This window comes from Podarcis erhardii, assembly GCF_964252035.2.
Source record: "Podarcis erhardii genome assembly, chromosome: 15".
In the NCBI taxonomy this organism is placed as follows: domain Eukaryota; kingdom Metazoa; phylum Chordata; class Lepidosauria; order Squamata; family Lacertidae; genus Podarcis; species Podarcis erhardii.
Window position 1 is genome coordinate 6,631,618 of NC_138505.1, and position 27,169 is coordinate 6,658,786.

A 27,169-nucleotide genomic window follows, 5' to 3' on the forward strand; every position below is an offset into this window, starting at 1 on the left:
GAGAGAGAAACTTAAGGGAGAGGGGGAGACCAGCAAGAAGCTACAAAGAGACTTTAGTTATAGGATCGAATGAATGTCAGGAATCAGCAAAATGGAGCGAGCAAGTCCAATTGTTTTGTTTTGTTTGACAAAGTTCCCTTGAAAGTCCTTGGATTCTTACCCCAAACATGAATCTCCAAGTCCACCATGGAGTTTTGCTGCAGTCAAAACACACTGGAATATTACACAGGGAAAGAGAAAGGAAGGCTAATGGGAAATGCGTCCCTGGGGATGAAGGAAGAAAGCCCACTTCTTCCGAAGCCTGGTGTGTTCAAGTTTACTCTCAGCAATCTTTAGATCTGGGACAGGATGTGCCAGAGCAAGGGAGCAGGGAACAGCCTTGGCTAAGGCTGCTGCTAAGGCGGAAGGCAAGTGGGGGCAGCCCAGCCCAGCCTGTGATGCTGATTGTTGATTGCAGTATAATAGTTACTTATTAAATTATATTGCGTGCATGTGGTTGCACCAGCCTAGCTGGCACCACTGCGGATAGGAAGCTGCTGTTTGGAAGGTATGAAATGCAGCTCTCTGCTTTCCTGCCTCCATACTTCTCCAACTGCACACAAAAATGTTTATCAGTTTCTGCACTATAGAAGGCTTTGATGGATCTCCAGTGAGTGGCAGTGGTGGTGAGTTGGTTAGATTGATGGATTGTGACCTTGGGAGAGTAGAGTTCAAATCCCCACGTAACCATGAAGGTTAATGGGTGACCTCGGGCCAGTCCCTGTCTTTCAGCCTAACCTAGCTCACGGGGTTGTTGTGGGGATTAAATGAGGACAGGGAGAACCTGCAGGCCACCTTGAGCTCTATGAAGAAGAAAGGGGGATATCAATGCAATAAAAGAAAGAGAGAGAAAATTCATATCTCACGCAACAGGGGTAACTGTTGGAAGAACACAAAGGTATTGCCCTCCCACTTTCACAATTGGACTAGCACAGCACTTTATAATTATCATTATCATTAACATTTATGTAAAGGTAAAGGACCCCTGGACAGTTAAGTCCAGCCAAAGGCAACTATGAGGTTGTGGTACTCATCTCAATTTCAGGCCAAGGGAGCCAGAGTTTGTCCACAGACAGCTTTCTGGGTCATGTGGCCAGCATGACTAAACCACTTCTGGAGCAATGGAACACCATGATGGAAACCAGAGCGCACAGAAACGCTCTTTAACTTCCCGCCGCAGCAGTACCTATTTATCTACTTGCACTGGCGTGCTTTCGAACTGCTAGGTTGGCAGGAGCTGGGACAGAGCAACGGGAGCTCACCTTGTCATGGGGATTCGAACCACTCACCTTAGAATCATAGAATCATAGAGTTGGAAGAGACCACAAGGGCCATCGAGTCCAACCCCCTGGCAAGCCCAGGAGGCTCAGTGTTTTAGACCACAGCGCCACCCGCTTCCCACATTTATGTATTGCCCTTCATCACAAGGTCTCATGGTGGTTCGAGAATATAATACAGGATAAAAACACAGGTAAATAATTAAAACAAAAACAACAAAACAATAATCCTTTCTTCCAACAGACACCTTTAAAAGGCTGTAGAATATTAGGCAGCCAAAGGTCTTGTTGAAGAGGAACATTTTTGCCTTGCTCCTAAACATATATAATAAAGGCACCAGGTGAACATTCCTGGGGAGAGCATTCCACAAACAGGGAGCCACTAGAGAGAAGGCCCGTTCTTGTGTTGCCACGCTTTGCACCTTATGTGGAGGAGGCACACAAAGAAGGGCCTGAGATGATGAACGCAAAGTCCAGGATGGTTTATATGGGAAGACACAGTCCTTCAGATATTGCTCAGAGCAACTACCTTAAAATTCTGTGCCTGTGTAAGTATGTGGAGTGTCCAGGTAATTCCAAAGGAAGATCCTTGAAGAATTTTGATGAGAAAGCATGGAGATTTGCAAGAGGGTTTCTCCACATGAATAGGGCCGCATTCACACTATACATCACAATGCGGTGTGATACCAGTTTAAACTGTTGTGGCTTTCCCTAAAGAATCCTAGGACATGTAGTTTGTTAAGGGCAGAGTTTTTCAAACTTGGGTTTCCGGCTGCTTTTGGACTATGATTCTCTGGTCTTGCTAGGGAGGATGGGAGTTGTATTCCAAAAACAGAGGGAGACCCAAGTTGGGGAAACACTGGTTAAGGGAGTTGAGAGTTGTTAGGAGATCCCCTTTCCCCCTCTCAGAGCTACAATTCCCAGAGTGGCTTAACAATCCGTCTTCACATGTCATTCTGGGAATTCCTCTAACACCAACCTCCAGGTTAGCTGCAGGGTGACAACATGCCCTGTGTTATAGAGAACAGCAGTTTAACAAGAGGCTCTGATCTTTGTGGTGCTGGTGAACCCCTTACCTTTTTAAAAAAATCATATTTGAACTCTCATAAAATTCAGTTTTCAAAACCTTTAGCCTCACTCTCAGATGGTTTCATGGATGGATCTAGGAGAGGGTGGGTGGCTGCCAGGGTGTCACAGGATGAATAAGCCCATCAGGGTGTCACAGATTAGGACCAGAGGGTGGATCAAAATGTCCATGCACAGCTTTTTCTTTTTTTAAAAAAAATTACTTGGTTTTACAAGTATAGAATTACAGCAATACAAAATACACATCCATATTTAGAGATTTCTCTGGATCTCTGGACTTCCCACCTTCCCCTCCATGGGCCCTATTGTTAACCTTTTCCAACTGCATATGGTTCAGTAATCCATATCTTATATCTCTCCATTTTATTCATTATATTTGCCACATTACAAGTGTTATGGCAATCCTGCTAAAGTTTTCATCACCTTACAGTGGTTTCCCAAGTACCGTCACCCGATTTCTGATCTCATCCTGAAGCAGAGTTTTTAACCAGAGGTACTATTTCTGGTTTAGTGGAGTCTGTAACCTGAAGCATCTGTAACCTGAAGCGTCTGTAACCCGAGGTACCACTGTACTCCGACAGCTTAGTTTGCCATTCCTCTCTGGTAGGGACTTTGTCTTCTTTCCCTCTCTTGGGCTAGTAACATCCGTACCGCTGTCGTCATGTACATAAAAAGTCTTTTCTGCTCCTTCAGGATCTTGGTCCCCATGCACAATCCTAATGCAAACTTGTGTCCTCCTTTGCCCTTGGTTTTGCCCTCTCTATTGTAGGAAATTCAAAAGTGTTTACCCTAACCAGCAGCAGTGGTGAGTGGCACTCACTGGGACTGGTGAGGTGGAATGCATGGAACCCAAACAGTAGGTGGCACCAGAGCCAATGGCACCCATATCCCAACTGCTTGTAACTTCCTCTTTGTCCTCTTCCCTGCTGAGTTCTACAAGGGACAAGACGGAGGGCTTATCCACACTAGTTGACCCTAGATGGCCCTCAGAGTCCCTTGCAACTCCACAATTCTGTGATTCAGCTCTATGATTCTTTCCAGGCATGGTTCATGATTTAAAGCTCAGTGTCTGAGTGCCTTCCTCTGCTTTCTCCATGAAAACCAGCTCTTTAAAGCTCAACCTGAGCAAATGGCCAACTGCGGAAAAAACTGAATTGATGTTGAGCTCTAAAGAATGGGTTTTTGTGGGGAAAGCCTGGGGATGGGGCAGGGCCTGATTTAGGTTTGATGAGGCCCTTGGCTACTGAAGGTAATGGAGCCCTTTATATGTCCAGCTGTCCTTTGTCAACAACAAATTGTTGCTGTTTTTTGTGTTGAATACAGTGGTGCCCCGCAAGATGAATGCCTCGCAAGATGGTAAACTCGCTAGACGAAAGAGTTTTCCGTTTTGGAGGTGCTTCGCAAAACGAATTTCCTATGGGCTTGCTTCGCAAGACGAAAATGTCTTGCGAGTTCCTGCGGGCGTTTTTCCCTCCCCCCCTTTTTCTAAGCCGCTAAGCTGCTTATCCGCTTATCCGCTAAGCCAATAAGCCGCTAAAAGCCACTAAAAGCCGCTAAACCGCTAATAGCGCTAATCCGCTAAGCCGTCAATGGGCTTGCTTCGCAAGACGAAAAGACCGCTAGATGAAGAGACTTGCGGAACGGATTCTTTTCGTCTTGCGAGGCACCACTGTATATGCTATATGGTAATTTATGGACCTACGAGGTATCTAAAGCCATTTGCATATATACATTTATCAAAGTAATTGTTGAACTGAAATACAGTTAAAAAGTGTATTAATAGTGAAATACAATTAAGAAGAAGTATATTATTAGTGAAATAATTATTAAGTTCTAACTTTAAATGATTTTTTTTTATTCATAACAAACTTAATAATGCAAACACATTGGCATTTGGCAATAACAAAGGCTCCTTTAGAAACACTTTTTTCCCTTTAATTTTTTTTTGGCCCCCCAAGAGAGTGGGGCCCTAAGCCAAGCTTCCTTAACCTTGGCCCTCCAGATATTTTAGGCCTACAACTCCCATGATCCCTAGCTAGCAGAACCAGTGGTCAGGGATGATGGGAACTGTAGTCTCAAAACATCTGGAGGAGGGCTGAGGTTGAGGAAGGCTGCCTAAGCTATAGCTTGTTTAGCTTATAGGTAAATCCAACACTGGGATGGGGGAACAAATCTCAGACACAAAGAGTTAGGTGTGGACCTGTGCCTGTAAATAATCAGAGAACTCTCATGGAATTGTGGAGTTGGAAGGGACACTCAGAGTCATCTAGTCCCACCCCCTGCAAAAGGAGTGCTGGGTGGGGCAAGAAAGGTTAGTGTTGCTAAACCCTAAGACTAAGGAGGAGGAAGCTGGCAGACATTGCCACTCTGTGGACTGGTTTTAAGAAGGCAGACAGAGGTTTGTGGAATTCTGCCTCATTCATCCTGATGAGCCAGTATCCACTGCAAAGTAGTAGTAGCATCTTGAATCTCCAGGTCCAGCCCCCTTTCTGATTTCCAGTTACCATATTTTTCGCTCTATAAGACACACCAGACCACAAGACGCACCTAGTTTTTGGAGGAGGAAAACAAGAAAAATATTCTGAATCTCAGAAGCTTGAACAGCAAGAGGGATCTCTATGCAGTGAAAGCAGCAATCCCTCTTGCTATTCTGGCTTCTGTGATAGCTGTGCAGCCTGCATTCGCTCCATCAGATGCACACACATTTCCCCTTACTTTTTAGGAGGGAAAAAGTGAGTCTTATAGAGCAAAAAATACGGTAATCATAGAACCATAGAACTGTGGAGTTGGAAGGGACCCCAAGGGACATCTAGTCAACTAAAGCATTTGTGGTGCTCTCCCTCCTATGTGTATGACTTCATACTGGGTTCATAGGGAAAGGGTTAACTAATTGTAATATGACTAACCCATGGGAACACAGGGGGCAGAGTTAACTGTGCATAAGTTTAAGCACAGAGGTTTTTAGTGAGTTAGAGTTGTTGAGAAGACAGTCTGGGGTTAGGAGAGACAGAGAAGATAAGTGTGGGTTGGGCTAGTCTGGTGTGAGAGAGGGAGATAATTTGTTAAGAGGAGTCAGTCAAACAGTTGAGATAATCAGTCAGAAGGTATTAGGAAGGTATAGGCCGGTAAATAAACTAAAGTTAAGATACTGACAGGAATATTATCTGAGAAACCACAAACTCATTAATGTTTGTAAAATAAACTTGGGGTTTTTTTGGTTTACTTTTAACAACTGACTGGACTCAGTGTTTACCAGAGAGTAACTGGTTGGTGGCAGTGGGAAGTGAGCACAGTTGTGGTATAAGGGATCAATAGACCGTTAAACGTCCGGGGACCCTGTGTGATCACCACAGCACCTGTAACAGATGACCAGCCAACCTCTACTTTGAAACCTCCAAGGAAGAAGAGTCCACAACCTCCTGAGGGGAACCATTCCACCGTCAAATGGTTCTTACTGTCAGAAAGTTCATCCTGATGTTTACATGGACTCTGGTTTCTTGTAACATGGAGCCATTGGTTCGAGTCCTACCCTTCAGAGAAGGAGAAAACAAGCTACATGTTCCATCTGACAACCCTTGAGATATTTGAAGATGGCTATCATATCTCCTCTCAGTCTTGCCTTTTTCAGGTTAAACATACCCAGCTTCTTCCACCATTCCTCACAAGGCCTGGCTTCCAAGCCCTTGATCATCTAGGTTGCCCTCCTCTGCACACAGTTGCAATGATAGAGAAGCAAGTGAATTAATTGCCCAGAAAATCCCTGCATTTCAGGACTAGATTCAGGGCTGTGTATCTTTGATAGGAGCCTGTTGATGTAATAAGGAGTTGGTTGGGTGAAGTTTCTGTGAATCCTGGAAGGATTTTTATTTTTATGCAGATAGGTCAGGCTGCTCTAGTAAACTGGGCATGTGTTTGTGTCTCTGCACCTTTGCTTGTGTAATATGATTTGCTCCCTTTTCTTGACAATAGTTATCACCTGATTTGGGTTTAATGACAGCTGACGTACTGGCAGAGTCTCGCCTCAAGGGAGATGGAGTATTGATGTTACAGCCCTATTCTTTTATGAGCTGAAAATGAAAGGATGGCTAGACGGGAGGAGGATTCTTAGACTACTTCCCTCCTGATATGTTCCTCACCAACAATTTTTAAGCTCAAGTGGAAGGAACTTAGAAACATCAGAAGAGCCCAGCTGGATCAGGTTGGTGGACAGTCTCTGGACCAACATCATGTTCCCACAGTGGCCAACCAGGTGCCTCCATGGAAACCCCATAAGCAGGAGCTGAGCACAACACAATGCTCTCCACCCGTGGTTACCAGCAGCTACTATACAGATGTTAACAGCCTCTGACAATAGAGTTATACAACAAACAAATCAGAGCTAGTAATATTGTGTTTTCAGGTTGTAAACCACTTTGTGATATGTTGTAGACAACTGTGGTTTGTAAATATTTAAATCTATAAAAGAAAATATATACAACCGTGTTGGAAATGCTTGTTGAAGGACAACATAAAATCTATTTTCAAAAGTGGCTTATCTATTCTGTTGTTCAACTTGATTATATATATATATATATATATATATATATATATATATATATACCACAGAGCCTAGGGCTTGCTGATCGGAAGGTCGGTGGTTCGAATCCCCACAACAGGGTGAGCTTCCATTGTTTGGTCCCTGTTCCTGCCAACCTAGCAGTTCGAAAGCACATCAGCACATCAAAGTGCAAGTGTGTGTGTATATATATATATATATATATATATATATATATATATATATAATTTTTATTCAGTTTTTTCCAATATAAAATTTATACATTTCATACATCTTTTTTATATCCATTCTCTTTTTTGACTTCCCTCAACTTGGCTGATACTCCTCCCCTTCTTCAAAGTGCAAGTAGATAAATAGGTACCGCTCCGGCGGGAAGGTAAACAGTGTTTCCGTGCTCTGCTCTGGTTTGCCAGAAGTGGCTTAGCTATGCTGGCCACATGACCCAGAAGCTGTATGCTGGCTCCCTCAGCTAATGAAGTGAGATGAGCCCTTTTGCTTCTTTGAAAATGAGCTGATTGGCTTGATGACTCTATGAAATCCACTTATTGTAGAGAATGAGGGCCCCAAGGTATCATGAAGCCAGATGTGGGGCTGTAGATGTGTTGAAACTAAGTTGGTACAGTGCCTGGACAGGAAGCAACAAAGGAAGCCCACACCAGTTCAACCATAGAAGGAAGAGAGGAGATAAGTGATTTTGGATGCAATTCAATTTTTAATATGAAAGCAAATAGGAATAACCCGGTCAGAAGTGCAAATACGATGTGAAACGAAGTACTGGATGCACACAATTTTCAACCTGTTGCTAAGATCAAGTTGTCAGCAGACAGTAAGAGCAGTATACAAGGATTTTAAATACAACTGCAGTAGGCAAAACAGATATAGACATAAGGAAATATATAGACATAAGTCGTCAACAGGCTCATCGCAGCTATCTGCCAATCACCCATTCCCACCACCCTTCTGAGTAATACCCCTCCCCACCTTCTCACTATATAGAAAGGTCCGGTGACTTCTGTTTCAGTGTATCTGAAGAAGTGTGCATGCACACGAAAGCTCATACCTAGAACTAACTCAGTTGGTCTTTAAGGTGCTACTGGAAGGAATTTTTTTATTTAGGTTGGAGTTGTGGAAGCTGATCTAGCTCTTCTTGTTTTCTCCATCGTTCTTCCTTGGATCTTCCACTTTGGTCTTGATTTAAAGCCAGCAGTTACCACTGCTACATGTGTTGCTTGGCAGGGCCTGGGTATAGAACGAGGACATGTTGGAACCACCACTGGCATACAGAGAAGATCTGCCGCCGCCATATCCGTAAGCACATGGGTTGTACTGCTCGATGCGAAAAGCCTGGTCAGGGCAACAGAGAGCTGGCCCTGGGATGGTCAGGACAAAAGGTGGTGGCCGGATGGTCACTGTTGATGGGGGGCACTGGGCATAGCATTGATTATTCCATCCACCACGGCCAGCAGACATCTTTGAGGTTCAGAGGTGGACCTGAAAGAACATGGAGTCAGCATCATGCAAAGTTCCCAGTGGAGAGCACAAGTTTGATAATAACAATAGTTAAGAGCTCAATAAGACGGCAGAAGGCCCTCTAGTTCCATACCTTGGGATATATATATCCATGGAGTCAATAGAGGGATTTTTTTTTTTTCATTCTCCCCCTTCCATAGTAAAACAAAACAAAACATTTGCTGCCATTCAATGAAGCTGAACTGCAGAAGATTCAGTATAGAGAAAAATGAAGTTCTCTGTCACACAACATATTGTTAGACTGTGGAATCCATTTCCACAAGATGCAAGGATTGATCACCAACTTTACAGGCTTTACAGGTGGTTTATATCCAGGCACATACAAAACTGCCCTATACCAAATCAGACCAATGTTCCATCCAGCTTGGCTTTGTGCTCATTGACTGCCAGTGGCTCTCCAGGAGTTCAGACAGGGGTCTCTCCTACCCAGAGATGCCAGGGACTGAAACAGAGACCTTCTGCAAGCATGGCAGATGTTCTCCCACTGAGCTATAGCCTTTCCCCCAAATCAACTGCGGATAAAGCTATCAAAGCCTACAATGGTTGTATACTACCTCATTTTCTCTAAGCTAAAGTCTCAAATACTGTGGTGTTTCCCCATAGGGTAGTGATTCCATGGAGCAGAAGAGTTTAGGGAGTCTTGGTTTTGCTGGGTGAGACCATCAGAATAAGAACATGAGAACATAAGAACATAAGAACAAAAGAACATAAGAAGAGCCTGCTGTATCATGATAATGTCCCATCTGGTCCATCATCCTGTTCTCACAGAGGCCACCCAGATGCCCCCATGGGAAGCCCTCAAGCAGCAACTGAGCACATGCCACTCTTGCCTTCTGTGATTTCCAGCAACAGATATTCAGAAGCATTACTGCCCCTGACATTTGAAACAGAACATGGCCATTGTGGCTTGTAGTCACTGACAGCCTTATCTGCCATGAATTTTAAAGCCATCCAGATGGGTGGCCAACATTGCTTCCTGTGGGTTAGAATACCATAACCACCTCTAGTTAAAATAGATATCAGCTGATTTTGATAAGTCATCAACCTGAGACCTTGGAGAACACTGGGTAAAGGAAGAGCTTCTACAAGAGATAGCTGTCCAGCTTATGGGAGAGGGGGGGATGCAATGCTAGGCTTACTCAGAGTAGGTCCATTGAAGTTAACAAACATGGCCAAGTTAGATTTGTTAATTTTGATGGGTATATAATGAGCTGGACTTCATTGAATAAAACCCTCTGACTCTAACGAGGGAGAAACTCTAGGTTCCTTTACTGGTACAAGCAGAAGGGTAGTGGAAGGGTTCTTCCACTCTAGAGGTCTTCAAGCATACACTGGGCAGTAATATATTCTGGATTATCAAACTCTGGATTTTCCTCATTGAGCAGAAAGTTGGTCTTGAAAATCTACATGGCTTCCTCCAACTTTACAATTTAAATGAGCCAGTATTCTGGCTCGATATAAGCAATTCCTGTATTCAAATGAGAAAGCGTAGAAGGTCCCAGGTCTAAATAGTAGTGGTATCAGTTTAAAGGACCTATCATAGAAAGAATAGGAAATACTTCAGCCTGACACCAGGAAACCTGACACAGTTTTTGGATAGATAGTCCAAGGGCCTGGTAGTTTCCTCTTGGTGGGACTCACAACTTCATGGTAGAGCTATGTAGAAGGCAACAACTGCCGCCACCATTGTTACTGTTACTGCAAAGCTTGTGAGTTTCAGCAAAAAGGAAGTTATCTTCCATTTGGACCATCTATCCCAATGATAAACTTCAATCAAGTATCTCTTCTAAGAATGTAAATCAGTGGTGAGGAGTCTGTGGTCCTCCAGAAGTTTCTGGATTGCTGCTCCCATCATCCTTGACCATTGTGCCTGTTGATGATGTTGGAGTGCTGGAGTCCATAGGTTCCTCACCTTGACTATAAACCCCAGAGAAGTTTTCCCCACCCAAGTGCTCCAGCCCAGCATAATGCAGCGCCACACACACACAATTCAAGTGCACTTGCTTGAAAACCTCACATAGCAGTGCAATCTACCCTTGAAAATTAGCAACAACTGACATTCGCTGGCATAACCTTTGTAAACCTAGAAAATGTACATCCTAGAAAATTTGTAGATTCAGAAAATGTGCCCGCTTTCTCAGAACCCAAGTGGACTTACCTAGTTCTCTAAGAAGCAGGAATGCAGAGAAGTGTTTGGAAGCAGCCTAGAGGATGGGGTTTTTATACTGTATCTCTGGTAGCCTGGAACATACTTAAGACTCCCCCTTTTTAAGGGGTGTATGATGACAAGTTGATAAATTGTCATAGGGAACTCCCCAGATTCCTGTAAAGAGTTGACACCCTTTCCTTAATAATCAGAATACTCACCTCACTGAATACTCACCTCACTGTTGTCATAGGGTTCTCCCAAACTCAGTATCAAAACATTACAAATCTTTCAACATACCGATTGCTGCACGGACAGCGTGCCAAATCAGCATTTCCTCTTAACAAATTTGCTCTCCTAACTGGTACATCATAATAAACAAGTTGTTACGGGACATAGCTAATGTTAATTGCAATCAGGATGGAGTCACTGCTGGTACCCTCAAACCAGTAAGGTGCCCACTATTTATAGGTGGTACATGACCCCAGTCAAGCTTGCAAAAATTTACCACTTATCAGATAACAAATGTTGGAAATGTAAAGAAAATGAAGGTACATTCTTTCACCTTTGGTGGACATGCCCAAGGATTAAGGCTTTCTGGGAAATGATATATAATGAAATGAAAAAGGTATTTAAATATACCTTCTTGAAGAAACCAGAGGCCTTCCTCCTGGGTATGGTTAGCCACGTGGTGTTAAAGAAGGACAGAACTTTTTTATGTATGCTACAACAGCAGCAAGGATACTTATTGCAAAGTATTGGAAGACACAAGATCTACCCACCCTGGAAGAATGGAAGATGAAGATGATAGACTACATGGGATTGGCAGAGATGACTGGCAGAATCCGGGACCAGAATCCGGGACTGGCAGAATCCGGGAGAAAGACACAGTGGAAGAAGATTGGGAGAAATTTAAAGACTATCTTAACAAACATTGTAAAATTAATGAAGGCTAGAATGACATGGGTTTAAAAATTAATGGTTTTCAGCGGTGTTTATTAAGGAAAAGGAAAAGAAAGATTAAAAACTAACGGGAAATAAGGGAGAGGATTTGCTGATTGGATAATGAAATTACAATACAGAAGGGGGAGGTATGAGGAGGTCGGGGAAATAAGGTTTAAGAAAAAAAAAGGATTGAAATTATACTTGTGGGGGTTTTTGTGTATGTTTGTATGTCTGCAATGTTGTTTGTGTTTATGTGTATTATTGGAAATCTTAATAAATATTATTTTTTAAAAAAAGAAAAAAGAAAAAAAGTAAGGTGCCCACTAAGTTAACCCACCATAAAAGACCCCTGAGAATTTGGGAATCTGGAAAAAGTGTCAAATAAGGCAACAATAATACAGCTTCCTATATTCCATTGTTCCTAATTAAATATTGTCTCACCCCCCCTTATAGACGTAACTGGTCACTGTACTTTGCCAGGGATGGTATCCTGTAGATACCAACTCATCAGGAGGTCTATTTCATGCAATGTTGGGATCAGACCTTTGGACGCATCGCATATCAAGACAAGTGATGTCTGTTACTGTCTTATTGGTGCCTGTTAATGCAAAATCTGTCTCCCAACTTCTCTACACTTCAAACGTCTGGTACAACAGCTTATTTCCTAAGTTAGATAGGTTCCAGGCAAAAAATTTTCAGTCCTTACTGCAGGTCCCAAATTGTGTCCCAAATCCAATCTTATTTCTGGAAACAGGTGAATGCCCACTTTCCACCAAAGCTTGTTGTGCTGCCTTGAAATATTGGCTTAAGATCTCAGTATTTGGCCTGGGGAAGGGATTACTTGTACATCTAACCAATGAGGAGTTTATCAGTCCATGGCTGTCACCATCCCTTTTGTATCAACTGGGCTACAATACCACTCTTGTATCCCTGAGGTGAAGGCTTTAGGACATCACACATAGCAACCTGCAATCCAGATACAATGTAATCTGTCACCCGATTGCAGCTGGAATCCAATATGGGCACGACTTTCAGCTAGCCTCATATCTTAGGAATTTGTCCGTACCCATCTATTGGCGTTTATTTACCAAAGCTAGATTAAATGTATTTCCATCGGAAGTTCTAAATTGTAGACTGAGAGGCATCCCCTATCAGAATAGGCCTTGTTTATGTTCTCAGGATGTTGATTGCATGAACCATATCTTACTGCATTGTGGGCAGTATGAGCAAGCAAGGGATCAACTGATCAAAGCCTTACTAGCAAATCTGAAGCCTTCCATATTAACTACCTTCTGGAGGATAGGTCAAATGGTATTACACTGACTGTGGCAAAGTTTCTTATGGAGGTCTCAAGAAACAAAGACCATCACGCTCTAGACATAACAAAATGACTACCTCGGTCTCTTTCGCCTGTTGTTTGGTTGTCTTAACTGTATCTTGTTTTGAAACTGTTTTGTGGGCCTATGGGCGGCTATATATGTGTGTGTATGTGTGTGTGTGTGTGTGTGTGTGTGCCTGCTGAAGGCCTTCCTTTCCCAACAACCTTTTTATGGATTAAAAAAAAGCTCTGATCTGATTCTATAATAAATTTGAAAATGTTTTTAGTAAAATGTTTTTATTATCAATTTCTTTGGGATGTTTCTAGCAAGTGGTTCATAAATGATTCTTTCTTTGTATTGATTTCTCTTTCTCAGCTCATTTTAAACGATGCTTTATTGAGCTTGTTGTCATTTTGTATGGTGTATTTTTATGGAAACTGTGATCTATAAGGGTTGTATCCCATGCTCCTCTTCCTCAGAGTAGACCCAGTGAAATTGATGGACATAACTAGCTTAGGTCAATGGAACTTAGCTTCTGAGAACCCTGAAATTTAGGGCCTAGATATTAGATCAAGTTGGGGGACCTCTGCCCTCCAGGTGTTATAGCTTCCATCAGCACCAGAAAGCATCGCCTATCTTGCAGTTCAGCTATATTTGAAGGCCCAAGGGTTCCTCACACCTGTATTAGATAATAGAACATGAAGAGGTGATGCTCTGGGAGGTGCTCCTGGAGGGTTTATGGTCCATGTTTTCCTCCAGAAGACAAGCAAACACAAACCAGAACTGATTTTGCCCTAGCACCAGGGGAGAAATGTACCTTCAGGGGAACTGGAGTTTGTACCAAGCCATTTAAGGGAAACAACAGTGAAAAGGTAGGCCAGGAACTGCAGGTTATACTTTGGGTGATTGTTAGTAGATCAATGAATGATTGTGATTCCAAAAACTTTAACAAAGCCAAATAAATTTGCAAGTGTATGTGTTTGTGGTAAATGCTAGGAGAAACTGCCTAATTGTTGAGATATGTTTGATGGTGGAGCAATCAGCCTCTGGGCAGCCTTTGGTTAGGGATGCTGTATTTGCGAGATCCCGGCATTGAAGGGGGGGGGGTGGTGGACTGGATACTCTTGAGAGTCTCTCTAAAGCACTATAATTGTAGAAGTTAGTTTTCTAGTTTTCCTTTTCTAGACATCAGTACTACGAACCTGGGAACACTGAAGTTTAGTTAAAAGAAGAAGAAGGGCTGTGAGAAAAGACTTCAGATACTGGCATTGATGTTGCATGATGCATCTTCAGGATGAGTTACTTCACAGGGCTCTGCCTCCCAGCTGAGTGTTTTCCATGTGGCAAGAACTTCAAATTACAGTAAGTAATTGGCTGTTCTGTTTATGAGTTTCTTGCAAACCTCAGAGCAATAGAGCATCCAAATTACACCCTACAGGTTCTTTTCCTCATAGCACGCCAAAGCCACATTCTTATATGAGATGTAATCTCACATTTCCTGGAATTTGCTCATTTGGGATCAGGAGAATCATTATCAACATGATCACTGCATTGCTGTCTTTAAACCACCCAAAAACCAGGACTGATGGCTACAAGCTTGCCACATCTGGGTGTTTCCACTGAAACATGCTACTTCTGGTGAGCCATGGTAAACAAGAAAGGCAGATGGTGCTACTTCAGAGGTAGCCAACAATGTCTTTCTTCCGAGGACCACATTTCCTTAAGGATGATCTGATAGTTTTCTCGTGGCTACCCTGAAATTCTAATTGTTTTTTTTTTAAAAAAAATAATATTTATTACTTTTAAAAGGAAAGAAGACAGAAGGGAAAAAACAGAAGAAAAAAAACCAATACAATACAATATATAGACAATACAAAACACAACCTAAACCCATTAAACTAAGCACATTAAGCTAACCTAAACCAAACCCACTCCCTAACCCTAACCCTAAATAAAACAAAGACAATTTAAATATATATATATACACACACCCCTTTCGATACTTTTTTTTTCATTCCCTTGTTTCCTCGACCTCCTCTCACCTCCCTTTTTGTATTCCACTTCTACTAGTTATTTCAGCAAATCCTTTCCATCTTTCTCTATTCTCTATCATATTATAAATAACATATTTTTTTAACCTTATTTTAACATTAAAACTAAAATACTTATATATGCTTAACTCCTTATAACATTTCTGCTAAAACCATAAAATATCACTCCACCATTTTTCTATCACTCATTAATTTTGCGATATTTCTATATATAAACTTTAAATTTTCCAATCTTCTTCCATCAACTCCTCTCCCTGGTTTCGGATTCTGCCAGCCTGAAATTCTAATTGAATACAGAGCAATAATGTTTTAATACTTGAAGAAATGAAAACCTCAAAGGTATTTATGTATGTGACTACAGCGACAATGATTCTGTACACTCAATGCTTAGCCAGCACTTAGCTGACACTCATGATGCACAGAGTTTCTTTAAAGCCGCAAAGATCATCTATGGCCAATAAATCATGGCATATGCCCCCTATGCTCAACAGACGGTACCACACTTCTAAAAGATAAAGAAGCTATTGTGCTGCACTGAAAAGAACATTAACAGCATCTCCTTAACTGCAACTCCCCCATAGCTGCTGAGGTCCTCTCACAAATTCTGCAAAACCAAGTTAGAGATGAGCTTGCAGCATCTCCACATCTGGGAGAGTTGTGTATAGCTATTAACCAAATGAAAAACAACAAAGCCAGCGGACCTGATGGGATACCTGCTGAAGTCTTAAAAGTGGGGAGAATTGAACTTACACAGAAAACTTTAGGGATGCCAAAATTATCATTTTTTTTAAAGGTGATAAAACAGATTGCAGAAACTATTGAGGCATCTCTTTATTAGCTACAACTGGCAAAATTATTGCAAGGATCTTAGCAAACCATCTCCTAACAATATCTGAGGCTAATCTTCCTGAATCCCAAAATTGTTTGAGACCTTCTAGGACAGTGGACATGATTTTCACCTCCCGAAAGCTTCAAGAAAAATGCAGAGAGCAAAACCAACCCTTGTATATGGCGTTTATTGACCTGACTAAGGCCTTTGACACTGTAAATGGTAATGCCCTGTGGACTGTCCTTCTGAAAATTGACTGCCCAGATAGATTTGTGAACATACTGCAGCTCCTCCATGATAATATGACAGCAACAATCACAGATAACAATGGCTCTCAAAGTGAACCATTCACGGTAGGATCAGGTGTTAAAGAGGGTTGTGTTATCGACCCCAACTCTATTTATTATTTTCACTGTCATGATTCTACACATTGTCAAAAACAAACTCCCCATCGGAGTAGAAATCATATATTTATTTCCTTGACATCTGATGAGAGGGCGTTCCACAAGGAGGGCGCCACTACCGAGAAGGCCCTCTGCCTGGTTTCCTGCAACTTCGCTTCTCGCAGTGAGGGAACCACCAGAAGGCCCTCGGAGCTGGACTTCAGTGTCTGGGCTGAACAATGGAGGTGAAGATGCTCCTTCAGGTATACTGGGCTGAGGGCATTTAGGGTTTTAAAAGTCAGCACCAACACTTTGAATTGTTTTTGGAAATGTACTGGGAGACAATGTAGGTCTTTCAAGACTGGTGTTATGTGGTCTTGGCGGCCGCTCCCAGTCCCCAGTCTCACTGCCGCATTCTGGATAATTTTTAACATTAAGGGTCAAGGAATGGTATTAATAACTTAGATGGACACATGACACCCTACTTTTAATAACACATTTTGAATGTTAATGTGCTGCAGAGCAACCAGCAGAAGGCAAACAACATTTTGATGGAGGAAACAAAGGGAAGAAACACTTTTAATTTATAAGTATGCCCTGTGACATTTCACAACAGTATATCAAATATCATTCTGAGAATGTTAAACTGTTCGGTGTAGATTGAGCCTTGGCCTTAATGGTTTGACATTCACCGTGGTGCACATGCCCGACCTTCAGTGCAATTTGGCAAGGGAATGCTCATACTCAAAATGCTTTGGGAATTTTACCCCAAGGACTTGGCTATCCTCCCCAGACTAGAGGCCAGATTAAACCCATGAACAAAAAGCCACTTCAAGCAATGGCTCCCTACAGTTTGAAGTAGCTGAAAAGGAGGAGTCCCGTGCCAGTTCTGGGTTTTCTTCCAAATTCCACTTTTGGGGTGTTGAGTTGTGGCAAACCTACTCCGACCCTAAAGTGGGAGCAAAATTACTCAGACAGTGCTTTCAAACTTTATATTCTTTGTGAACTAACTTCCACCAATGTATTTGATATTTTTGAAACTTTTCTCTGTAATACTGTGTTTTTAAGTGTTATATCACCTTGTGATATCTTATATGAAGGTGCAATTTGTAAACATTTAAATCAAGAAAGTGATATATATGGAATTATGCTACGAACGCTGGTTGAAGGACAGCATAAAATCTATAAAATGAAATAAACTGCATTGATGTTATATGTTCTGGTGTTTGAGTCGATTTAGTTTAGATTCTTTGTTTTTGTTCTTTAAAAAAAGTGAACCGATTGAGTCAAAGGTACTTTGAAAGCCATTTCTCATTTCGAATGAGGATCCCAAGGTATCATAATGGTAGATGCTCCTGCAACTGTGCTGAAGCTGAGTTGGTCAAGATCAGCTCAGTGCCTCGACAGGAGGCAATGAGAGAACCCTACCTAATTCCACACTTCAATTCAATCATAGAAAAAAGAGAGAGGAGATCAATGTTTTTGGATGCAAATAGAAGTTTAATATGAACCCAAAGAGGTATGCATAGCCCAAAGAGAAGCGCAAATAGAATGCAGAATGAAATACATTATGTTTCATAATACTTTGTTTCCATAAAATACAAGGCTGATAGAACATGGTGGAATAAGATTGCAAACCAGATGGTAACCAATGCATGTTCAGAAATGGGATAGTTGACAATGAGGATTCATTTTTGCTTTTCTTCTTTGGTTTTTTGAAAGGGAGGGATCTTCTTCATACAATTCACCAGGGATTTGAGAAAAAGATCCCGGGGAAGGTGTCCTATATATAACCCACTCTGGCTATCATTCCCAATTCAGAGTAAAAATTCAGAATGGATAATACTCCCTCAGTCCCCATCCCATAATATTGCTTCCTCAGAATGACTTGAATGTGCAATTCCTTGTAGAAATGGCTTGGTCAACCCACAGTTCTAATTCTGGTGCTCAGATCAAGTGGCCTGCAGATGGTGAAGAATTATACAAGGATTTTAAATTCAACCACCTGAGGCAAAACAGATATAATGTGGAGAATTAGAATGTAGGCATAATCAGCATGCGATAAGCATAAGGAAAGCTTGCATGCATCTTACTTCAAGAAGGGCTCAGATGCCACAGGTCACGCCTTGTGCCATTTGTGATGTTCAATATTTCAGGAGGGAGTGGTGGGAACTGGTCCACCTCTCCTGTTTTTCTCTTGCTTTATTTTGGTTGCCGTCCTTCTTCCATGCATATCCTTCTTTGGCCTTGATTTAGAACTTGCAGGTACTGTAGCTGCTATTGTGGCATGAGCTGCTTGTATTGTGGCTGCAGCTCGTGTGGCTGCTATTGTGGCATGAGCTGCTTGGCAGGGCATGACAGCCACCACTGGCATGCCGAGAAGATCTGCCCTGAGGTTGTGCCAGAGGTTTAACACATGGGTTGTGCTGATCAATGACAAGAGGCTGCTCAGGGCAGTAGAGCTCTGGCCCTGGGATAGTCAGGACAAAAGCTGGTGGCTGGATGGTCACTGTTGAAGGAGGACATTGGGCATGGCAAGAATCGCGCCAGATACCAGAACGACGACCGGCAGACATCTTAGAAGTTTAGAGGTGGATCTGAAAGAAGATAAGAGTCAACACTACGTCAAGCTTGAGGTGCTGGTTAAGAACCTTAGGGGAGCCCTGCTGGATCAGACCAAAGGGCCATCTAGGGTAGAGGTTTATCAATTGAAGGTTTTCTTCCTTCACAATTCTAGAACATGGTTCCTTGCAGTGAAGCTTTCTAGTTGCCTGACTCAATCTATTTAAGTCCCATAGCCCCATGATAAAGCAGACATGTTATGCACATGAGGCCTCACGTCCCAATAGGAGCAAGTTCTGCTTTAAGGACCTATGGCAGAAAGGCTGGGAAGGACGTCCACCTAACACCAGGAAATCTGATGCATTAGCATCCATATTCCAATGGCCTGACAACTTCTTATACATGGTAGCCTCAGCTTCCTGATAGAGCTATGTATGTAGAAGGCAACAGTTGCCATCCATACCTCCACTCCAAAGGTTTTGAGTTCCACTGAAGAGGGAGCTAACTACGTTTGGGCTTTCAACCCCAATGTCAATCTCCAACAGAGTCTCATCTATGCCTGCACTCCAGGACTACCTATCTCAACATCAAACTTCAGCAAAGTATCTCATTGATTTCCAGGGCTTCTTTTGACCTGGAACTCAGTTCCAGCACCTCTCAGGTGGGCACCATTGTCGTTACAAGAGAACAAGGGAGGTGTTTGTGGTGAGTTCTGGCACCTCTTTTTCTAGAAAAATAGCACTGGCCGTGCCCATAAATCAGTGGTGAGGAATCTGTGGAGCTGCAGAGGTTGCTGAATGGCGGCTCCTAACCAAGTATAATGCATCCACATCCAAAGAAAGAGAAGCAATGCAAGCAAGTTAGCTTGAAAACCTCACACAAAGGAGCAAATCCGTGAACCAACTTATCTATCCTGCAGATGGACTCCTGTGTAACCTCTGCATATCTAGAAGATCCAGAAGCTGTGCCCATTGTCCCAGAACCCAAATAGACTTACCTAGTTCTCTGAGAATCAGAAGCGAAGTGTTTGGAAGAAGCCTAGTGCATGGGCTTTTTATACTGCTTGGTGGCAGGAAGTTTATTTAAGACTTCCCTGTTTTTCTTTTGGGGGTGGAATGGATATAATGAAGAGCTGACATATTGCTATAGGGAACACCACAGATTTTTTAATAAAGAGGTGACACCCTTTCCTTGATAATCTAATATTCATTTATGGTCACCGCGTTGGCATGTTATGTTTCACCCAAACTCAGTATTAAAGCACCACACATATTTTAACATAGGCCAATGTGACAAAAACAGCACTTGATCTTCACAAAGTTGTTATTGAAACTGGCACATCATGCTCAGCACGTGGTTCCAGGACATAGCCAGTGTTCGTGGCAATCAGGATAGAAACATTGCTCATACCCTGATACCACTAAGTGTCTACTAAGGTCTCTCTTTGTGGAAGACCTCTGAGAAGATGTGGATCTGGAAGAATCAGGATAGACAAGGGGAAGGACATACTATGGGGAAGTTATACTATTAGCACATCTTGAATTTTTCAGCTTTCAAATTCCAAAGATAAGTGGTGCTAAAAATATCGAGAATTCAAAAGATTCAGAAGGTAAAATTCCCTGCCCCTTTCTCCCTGGTTTCTGCCCCCAAATGGCAAAAAACTAATAAACAAGTTAGGAGGTGTGCAAACTCTGACTGAATCAATGAAGAATGTAATGAGGTTTGAGCATCATTTTTACGTTTGGAGATCTGAATTTGTGGATAATAAGCATTCCAGTAGCAGGACCTGCATGTATATGTCATGGGGGTGAATTCTATATGGTATGTCATTTTAGGGGGTAAAACGTATTTTTTGCCATTTTTTTCAGTGAGGGGCTCTGAAAAATCTGTTGTTTGGGGATGTCAGGAATTCAAATCTGCTATTATGTTTGTGAGTGGACAACATTTAGCTTGGTAAGTCTATGTCTGATGAAGAAGTACATGAACTCCTTTCGGAAAACCGAATAATTTGAATTTTACCTTCTGAAAATGTCAAGTAATGCTAAACAAGTAAATAATAATAATAACATATAACTGCAAGTACTTGGCAATAATTTTTTAATGATTTCTATGAAATATTATGGGACACGGGTGGCGCTGTGGTGTAAACCACTGAGCCTCTTGGGCTTGCCGATCAGAAGGTCGCCGGTTCAAATCCCTACAACGGAGTCAGCTCCTGTTGCTCGGCCCCAGCTCCTGCCAACCTAGAAGTTCGAAAGCACGTCAAAGTGCAAGTAGATAAATAGGTACCGCTCCGGCGGGAAGGTAAACGGCGTTTCCATGGGCTGCCCTGGTTTGCCAGAAGTGGCTTAGTAATGCTGGCCACATGACCTGGAAAAACTGTCTGCTGACAAACGTCGGCTCCCTCGGCCAGTAAAGCGAGAAGAGAGCCGCAACCAGAGTCGTTCACGACTGGACTTAACTATCAGGGGTACCTTTATGAAATTTTTTTTAATGAAATCTTACACACTTTTCAATTACCAAACAGAATAAAATTATATTAATTCAACCAAAACATCTTTTGAATTCTCAATTTTTTAGCATGCCTTATCTTTGGAATTTGAAAGTTGAAAAATTCAAGATGTGCTAATAGTATAAATTTCCTATAGTATGTCCTTCCCCTTGTCTATCCTGATTCTTCCAGATCCCCATCTTCTCAGAGGTCTTCCACAAAGAGAGACCTTAGTAGACACTTAGTGGTATCAGGGTATCAGCAATGTTTCTATCCTGATTGCCACGAACACTGGCTATGTCCTGGAACCATGTGCTGAGCATGATGTGCCAGTTTCAATAACAACTTTGTGAAGATCAAGTGCTGTTTTGGCACATTGGCCTATGTTAAAATATGTGTGGTGCTTTAATACTGAGTTTGGGTGAAACATAACATGCCAACGCGGTGACCATAAATGAATATTAGATTATCAAGGAAAGGGTGTCACCTCTTTATTAAAAAATCTGTGGTGTTCCCTATAGCAATATGTCAGCTCTTCATTATATCCATTCCACCCCCAAAAGAAAAACAGGGAAGTCTTAAATAAACTTCCTGCCACCAAGCAGTATAAAAAGCCCATGCACTAGGCTTCTTCCAAACACTTCGCTTCTGACTCTCAGAAAACTAGGTAAGTCTATTTGGGTTCTGGGGCAATGGGCACAGCTTCTGGATCTTCTAGATATGCAGAGGTTACACAGGAGTCCATCTGCAGGATAGATAAGTTGGTTCACGGATTTGCTCCTTTGTGTGAGGTTTTCAAGCTAACTTGCTTGCATTGCTTCTCTTTCTTTGGATGTGGATGCATTATACTTGGTTAGGAGCCGCCATTGAGCAACCTCTGCAGCTCCACAGATTCCTCACCACTGATTTATGGGCACGGCCAGTGCTATTTTTCTAGAAAAAGAGGTGCCAGAACTCACCACAAACACCTCCCTTGTTCTCTTGTAACGACAATGGTGCCCACCTGAGAGGTGCTGGAACTGAGTTCCAGGTCAAAAGAAGCCCTGGAAATCAATGAGATACTTTGCTGAAGTTTGATGTTGAGATAGGTAGTCCTGGAGTGCAGGCATAGATGAGACTCTGTTGGAGATTGACATTGGGGTTGAAAGCCCAAACGTAGTTAACTCCCTCTTCAGTGGAACTCAAAACCTTTGGAGTGGAGGTATGGATGGCAACTGTTGCCTTCTACATACATAGCTCTATCAGGAAGCTGAGGCTACCATGTATAAGAAGTTGTCAGGCCATTGGAATATGGATGCTAATGCATCAGATTTCCTGGTGTTAGGTGGACGTCCTTCCCAGCCTTTCTGCCATAGGTCCTTAAAGCAGAACTTGCTCCTATTGGGACGTGAGGCCTCATGTGCATAACATGTCTGCTTTATCATGGGGCTATGGGACTTAAATAGATTGAGTCAGGCTTCACTGCAAGGAACCATGTTCTAGAATTGTGAAGGAAGAAAACCTTCAATTGATAAACCTCTACCCTAGATGGCCCTTTGGTCTGATCCAGCAGGGCTCCCCTAAGGTTCTTAACCAGCACCTCAAGCTTGACGTAGTGTTGACTCTTATCTTCTTTCAGATCCACCTCTAAACCTCTAAGATGTCTGCCGGTCGTCGTTCTGGTATCTGGCGCGATTCTTGCCATGCCCAATGTCCTCCTTCAACAGTGACCATCCAGCCACCAGCTTTTGTCCTGACCATCCCAGGGCCAGAGCTCTACTGCCCCGAGGAGCCTCTTGTCATTGATCAGCACAACCCATGTGTTAAATATCCTCTGGGCAGATCTTCTCGGCATGCCAGTGGTAGCTGTCATGCCCTGCCAAGCAGCTCAGGCACCCACAGTAGCAGCCACACTACCTGCAAGTTCTAAATCAAGGCCAAAGAAGGATATGCATGGAAGAAGGACGGCAACCAAAATATAGCAAGAGAAAAACAGGAGAGGTGGAACAGTTCCCACCACTCCCTCCTGAAATATTGAACATCACAATTGGCACAAGGCGTGACCTGTGGCATCTGAGCCCTTCTTGAAATAAGATGCACGCAAGCTTTCCTTATGCTTATCGCATACTGATTATGCCTACATTCTAATTCTCCACATTATAGCTGTTTTGCCTAAGGTAGTTGAATTTAAAATCCTTGTATAATGCTTCACCATCTGCAGGCCACTTGATCTGAGCACCAGAATTCGAACTGTGGGTTGACTAAGCCATTTCTACAAGGAATTGCACATTCAAGTCATTCTGAGGAAGCAATATTATGGGATGGGGACTGAGGGAGTATTATCCATTCTGAATTTTTACTCTGAACTGGGAATGATAGCCAGAGTGGGTTATATATATGACACCTTCCCCGGGATCCCTTTCTCAATTCCCTGGTGAATTGTATGAAGAAGATCCCCCCCTTTCAAAGAAGCAAAGAAGAAAAGCAAAAAGGAATCCTCATTGTCAATTATGCCATTTCTGAACATGCATTGGTTACCATCTGGTTTGCAGTCTTGTTCCACCATGTTCTATCAGCCTTGTATTTTATGGAAACAAAGTATTATGAAACATAATGTATTTCTTTCTGTTTGCACTTCTCTTTGGGCTATGCATACCTCTCTGGGTTCATATTAAACTTCTATTTGCATCCAAAAACATTGATCTCCTCTCTCTTTTTTCTATGATTGAATTGAAGTGTGGAATTAGGTAGGGTTCTCTCATTGCCTCCTGTCGAGGCACTGAGCTGATCTTGACCAACTCAGCTTCAGCACAGTTGCAGGAGCATCTACCATTATGATACCTTGGGATCCTCATTCAAAATGAGAAATGGCTTTCAAAGTACCTTTGACTCAATCGGTTCACTTTTTTTAAAGAACAAAAACAAAGAACCTAAACTAAACTAAATCTAAACTAAACTAAATCGACTCAAACACCAGAACATATAACATCTATGCAGATCACTTCATTTTATAGATTTTATGCTGTCCTTCAACAACCATTCCTAGCATAATTCCATTTAAATTGGTTTTTTGCCCCTATTATGTTTTTACGGTAATTTTTACTGGTGTTGGCTGCCCAGAGCCCAACTCTGGCCCGGGAGGGCGGGGTATAAATAAAATTTATTATGATGATGATATATTTCACTTTCTAGATTTAAATGTTTATAAATTGCACCTTCATATAAGACATCACAACACTTAAAAAGACAGTATTAAAGAGAAAAAGTTTCAAAACTATCAAATACATTGGTGGAAGTTAGTTCACAAAGAGTATAAAGTTTGAAAGCACTGTCTGAATAATTTTGCTCCCACTTTAGGGTCAGAGTAGATTTGCCACAACTCAACACCCCAAAAGTGGAATTTGGAAGAAAACCCAGAACTGGCATGGGACTCCTCTTTTTCACCTACTTCAAACTGTAGGGAGCCATTGCTTGAAGTGGCTTTTTAGTCATGGGTTTAATCTGGCCTCTAGTCTGGGGAGGAAAGCAAAGTCCTTGGGGTAAAATTCCCAAAGCATTTTGAGTATGATCATTCCCTTGTCAACTTGCACTGAAGGTCGGGCATGTGCACCACGGTGAATGTCAAACCATTAAGGCCATGGCTCGATCTAGACCGATCAGTTTAACATTCTCAGAATGATATTGGATATACTGTTGTGAAATGTCACAGGGCATACTTATAAATTAAAAGTGTTTCTTCCCTTTGTTTCCTCCATCAAAATGTTGTTTCCCTACTGCTGGTTGCTCTGCAGCGCATTAACATTCATAATGTGTTATTAAAAGTAGGATGTCATGTGTCCATCTAAGTTATGGAAACCATTCCTTAACCCTTTTTTAATGTTAAAAATCATCCAGAATGCGGCAGTGAGACTGGGGATTGGGAGCGGCCACCAAGACCACATAACACCGGTCTTGAAAGACCTACATTGGCTCTCGGTACGTTTCTGAGAACAATTCAAAGTGTTGGTGCTGACCAAGCCCTAAATGGCCTCAGCTCATGCAGGGAGCCAGTGTAGGTCTTTCAGGACCGGTGTTATGTCGTCTCGGTGACCGCTTCCAGTCACCATTCTAGTTGCCACATTCTGGATTAGTTGTAGTTTCCAGGTTCACCTTCTCCCCATGGAGAGCGCATTGCAGTAGTCCAAGCAGGAGATAACCAGAGCATGCACCACTTTGGTGAGACGGTCCGTGGGTAGGTAGGGTCTCAGCTTGTGTACCAGATGGAACTGGTAGACAGCTGCCTTGGGCACAGAATTGACCTGTTTCTCCATGGACAGCTGTGAGTCCATTATTATTCCCAGGCTGTGCACCTGGTCCTTCAGGGGCACAGTTACCGCATTCAGGACCCAGGAATCCTCCACACTCACCTGCCCCCTGTCTCCCCCAAACAGTACTTCTGTCGTGTCAGGATTCAACCTCAATCTGTTAGCCGCCATCCATCCTCCAACTGCCTCCAGGCTTTCACACAGGGCTTTCACCTCCTTCACTGGTTCCGATTTGAATCATAGAATCATAGAGTTGGAAGAGACCACAAGGGCCATCGAGTCCAACCCCCTGCCAAGCAGGAAACACCATCAGAGCACTCCTGACATATGGTTGTCAAGCCTCTGCTTAAAGACCTCCAAAGAAGGAGACTCCACCACACTCCTTGGCGGCAAATTCCACTGTCGAACAGCTCTTACTGTCAGGAAGTTCTTCCTAATGTTTAGGTGGAATCTTTTTTCTTGTAGATTGGAACCATTGCTCCGTGTCCGCTTCTCTGGAGCAGCAGAAAACAACCTTTCTCCCTCCTCTATGTGACATTCTTTTATAGATTTGAACATGGCTATCATATCACCCCTTAACCTCCTCTTCTCCAGGCTAAACACGCCCAGCTCCCTTAGCCGTTCTTCATAAGGCATCGTTTCCAGGCCTTTGACCATTTTGGTTGCCCTCCTCTGGACCCGTTCCAGTTTGTCAGTGTCCTTCTTGAACTGTGGTGCCCAGAACTGGACACAGTACTCCAGGTGAGGTCTGACCAGAGCAGAATACAGTGGCACTATTACTTCCCTTGATCTAGATGCTAAACTCCTATTGATGCAGCCCAGAATTACATTGGCTTTTTTAGCTGCCACGTCACACTGTTGGCTCATGTCAAGTTTGTGGTCAACCAAGACTCCTAGATCCTTTTCACATGTACTGCTCTCAAGCCAGGTGTCACCCAAGGTAGGTAGAGCTGGGTATCACCCACATACTGATGACACCCAGCCCAAACCCCCTGATGATCTCTCCCAGAGGCTTCATATAGATGTTAAAAAGCATGCGGGAGAGGACGGAACCCTGAGACACCCCACAAGTGAGATTCCAGGGGTCTGAACACTCATTTCCCAACACTTCATTCTGGACATGGCCCAGGAGGAAGGAGTGGAACCACTGTATAACAGTGCCACCAGCTCCCAGCCCCTCTAGCCGGTCCAGAAGGGTGTTGTGGGCAATGGTATCAAAAGCTGCTGAGAGATCCAGCAGAACTAGCTGAGGTTGGAATCATTTCCCATCCTGCTTTAAGGCATAACATCAGGCATTACTCTTCCTGCTTACTAACACAGGACTGAAGGAGTCTGCCCATCTAGCTGGGTTTCCCCAGCCACTCTGGGTGGCTTCCAACAGAATATTAAATATACAATAAGACATCAGACATTAAAAACTTCCCTAATCAGGGCTGTCTTCAGATGTCTTCTAAATGTCGGATAGTTGTTTATTTCCTTAACTTCTGATGGGAGGGCATTCCACAGGGCGGGCACCACTACAGAGAAGGTAGCCTTGGCCCAGTATACCTGAAGGAGCATCTCCACCCCCATCATTCAGCCTTGACTCTGAGGTCCAGCACTAAGGGCCTTCTGGCAGTTCCCTCATCGCGAGAAGTGAAGTTACAGGGAACCAGGTAGAGGACCTTCTCAGT

At 42.8% G+C, this 27,169-nt stretch overlaps 3 long non-coding RNA genes across 3 annotated transcripts; 2 read left to right on the plus strand and 1 right to left on the minus strand.

Annotated features, from left to right (window-relative positions):
- Nucleotides 1-518: 518 nt before the first annotated feature.
- On the plus strand, nucleotides 519-27,169 carry LOC309330193. The gene is made up of 3 exons (XR_014151362.1): nucleotides 519-665; nucleotides 14,083-14,259; nucleotides 27,003-27,169. It is a non-coding gene; the product is annotated as an uncharacterized lncRNA (long non-coding RNA).
- On the plus strand, nucleotides 6,994-7,846 carry LOC309330211. The gene is made up of 2 exons (XR_014151382.1): nucleotides 6,994-7,136; nucleotides 7,307-7,846. It is a non-coding gene; the product is annotated as an uncharacterized lncRNA (long non-coding RNA).
- Nucleotides 8,140-10,795, minus strand: LOC309330102. The gene is made up of 2 exons (XR_014151260.1): nucleotides 10,646-10,795; nucleotides 8,140-8,448 (listed from the first exon to the last, which is right to left on the minus strand). It is a non-coding gene; the product is annotated as an uncharacterized lncRNA (long non-coding RNA).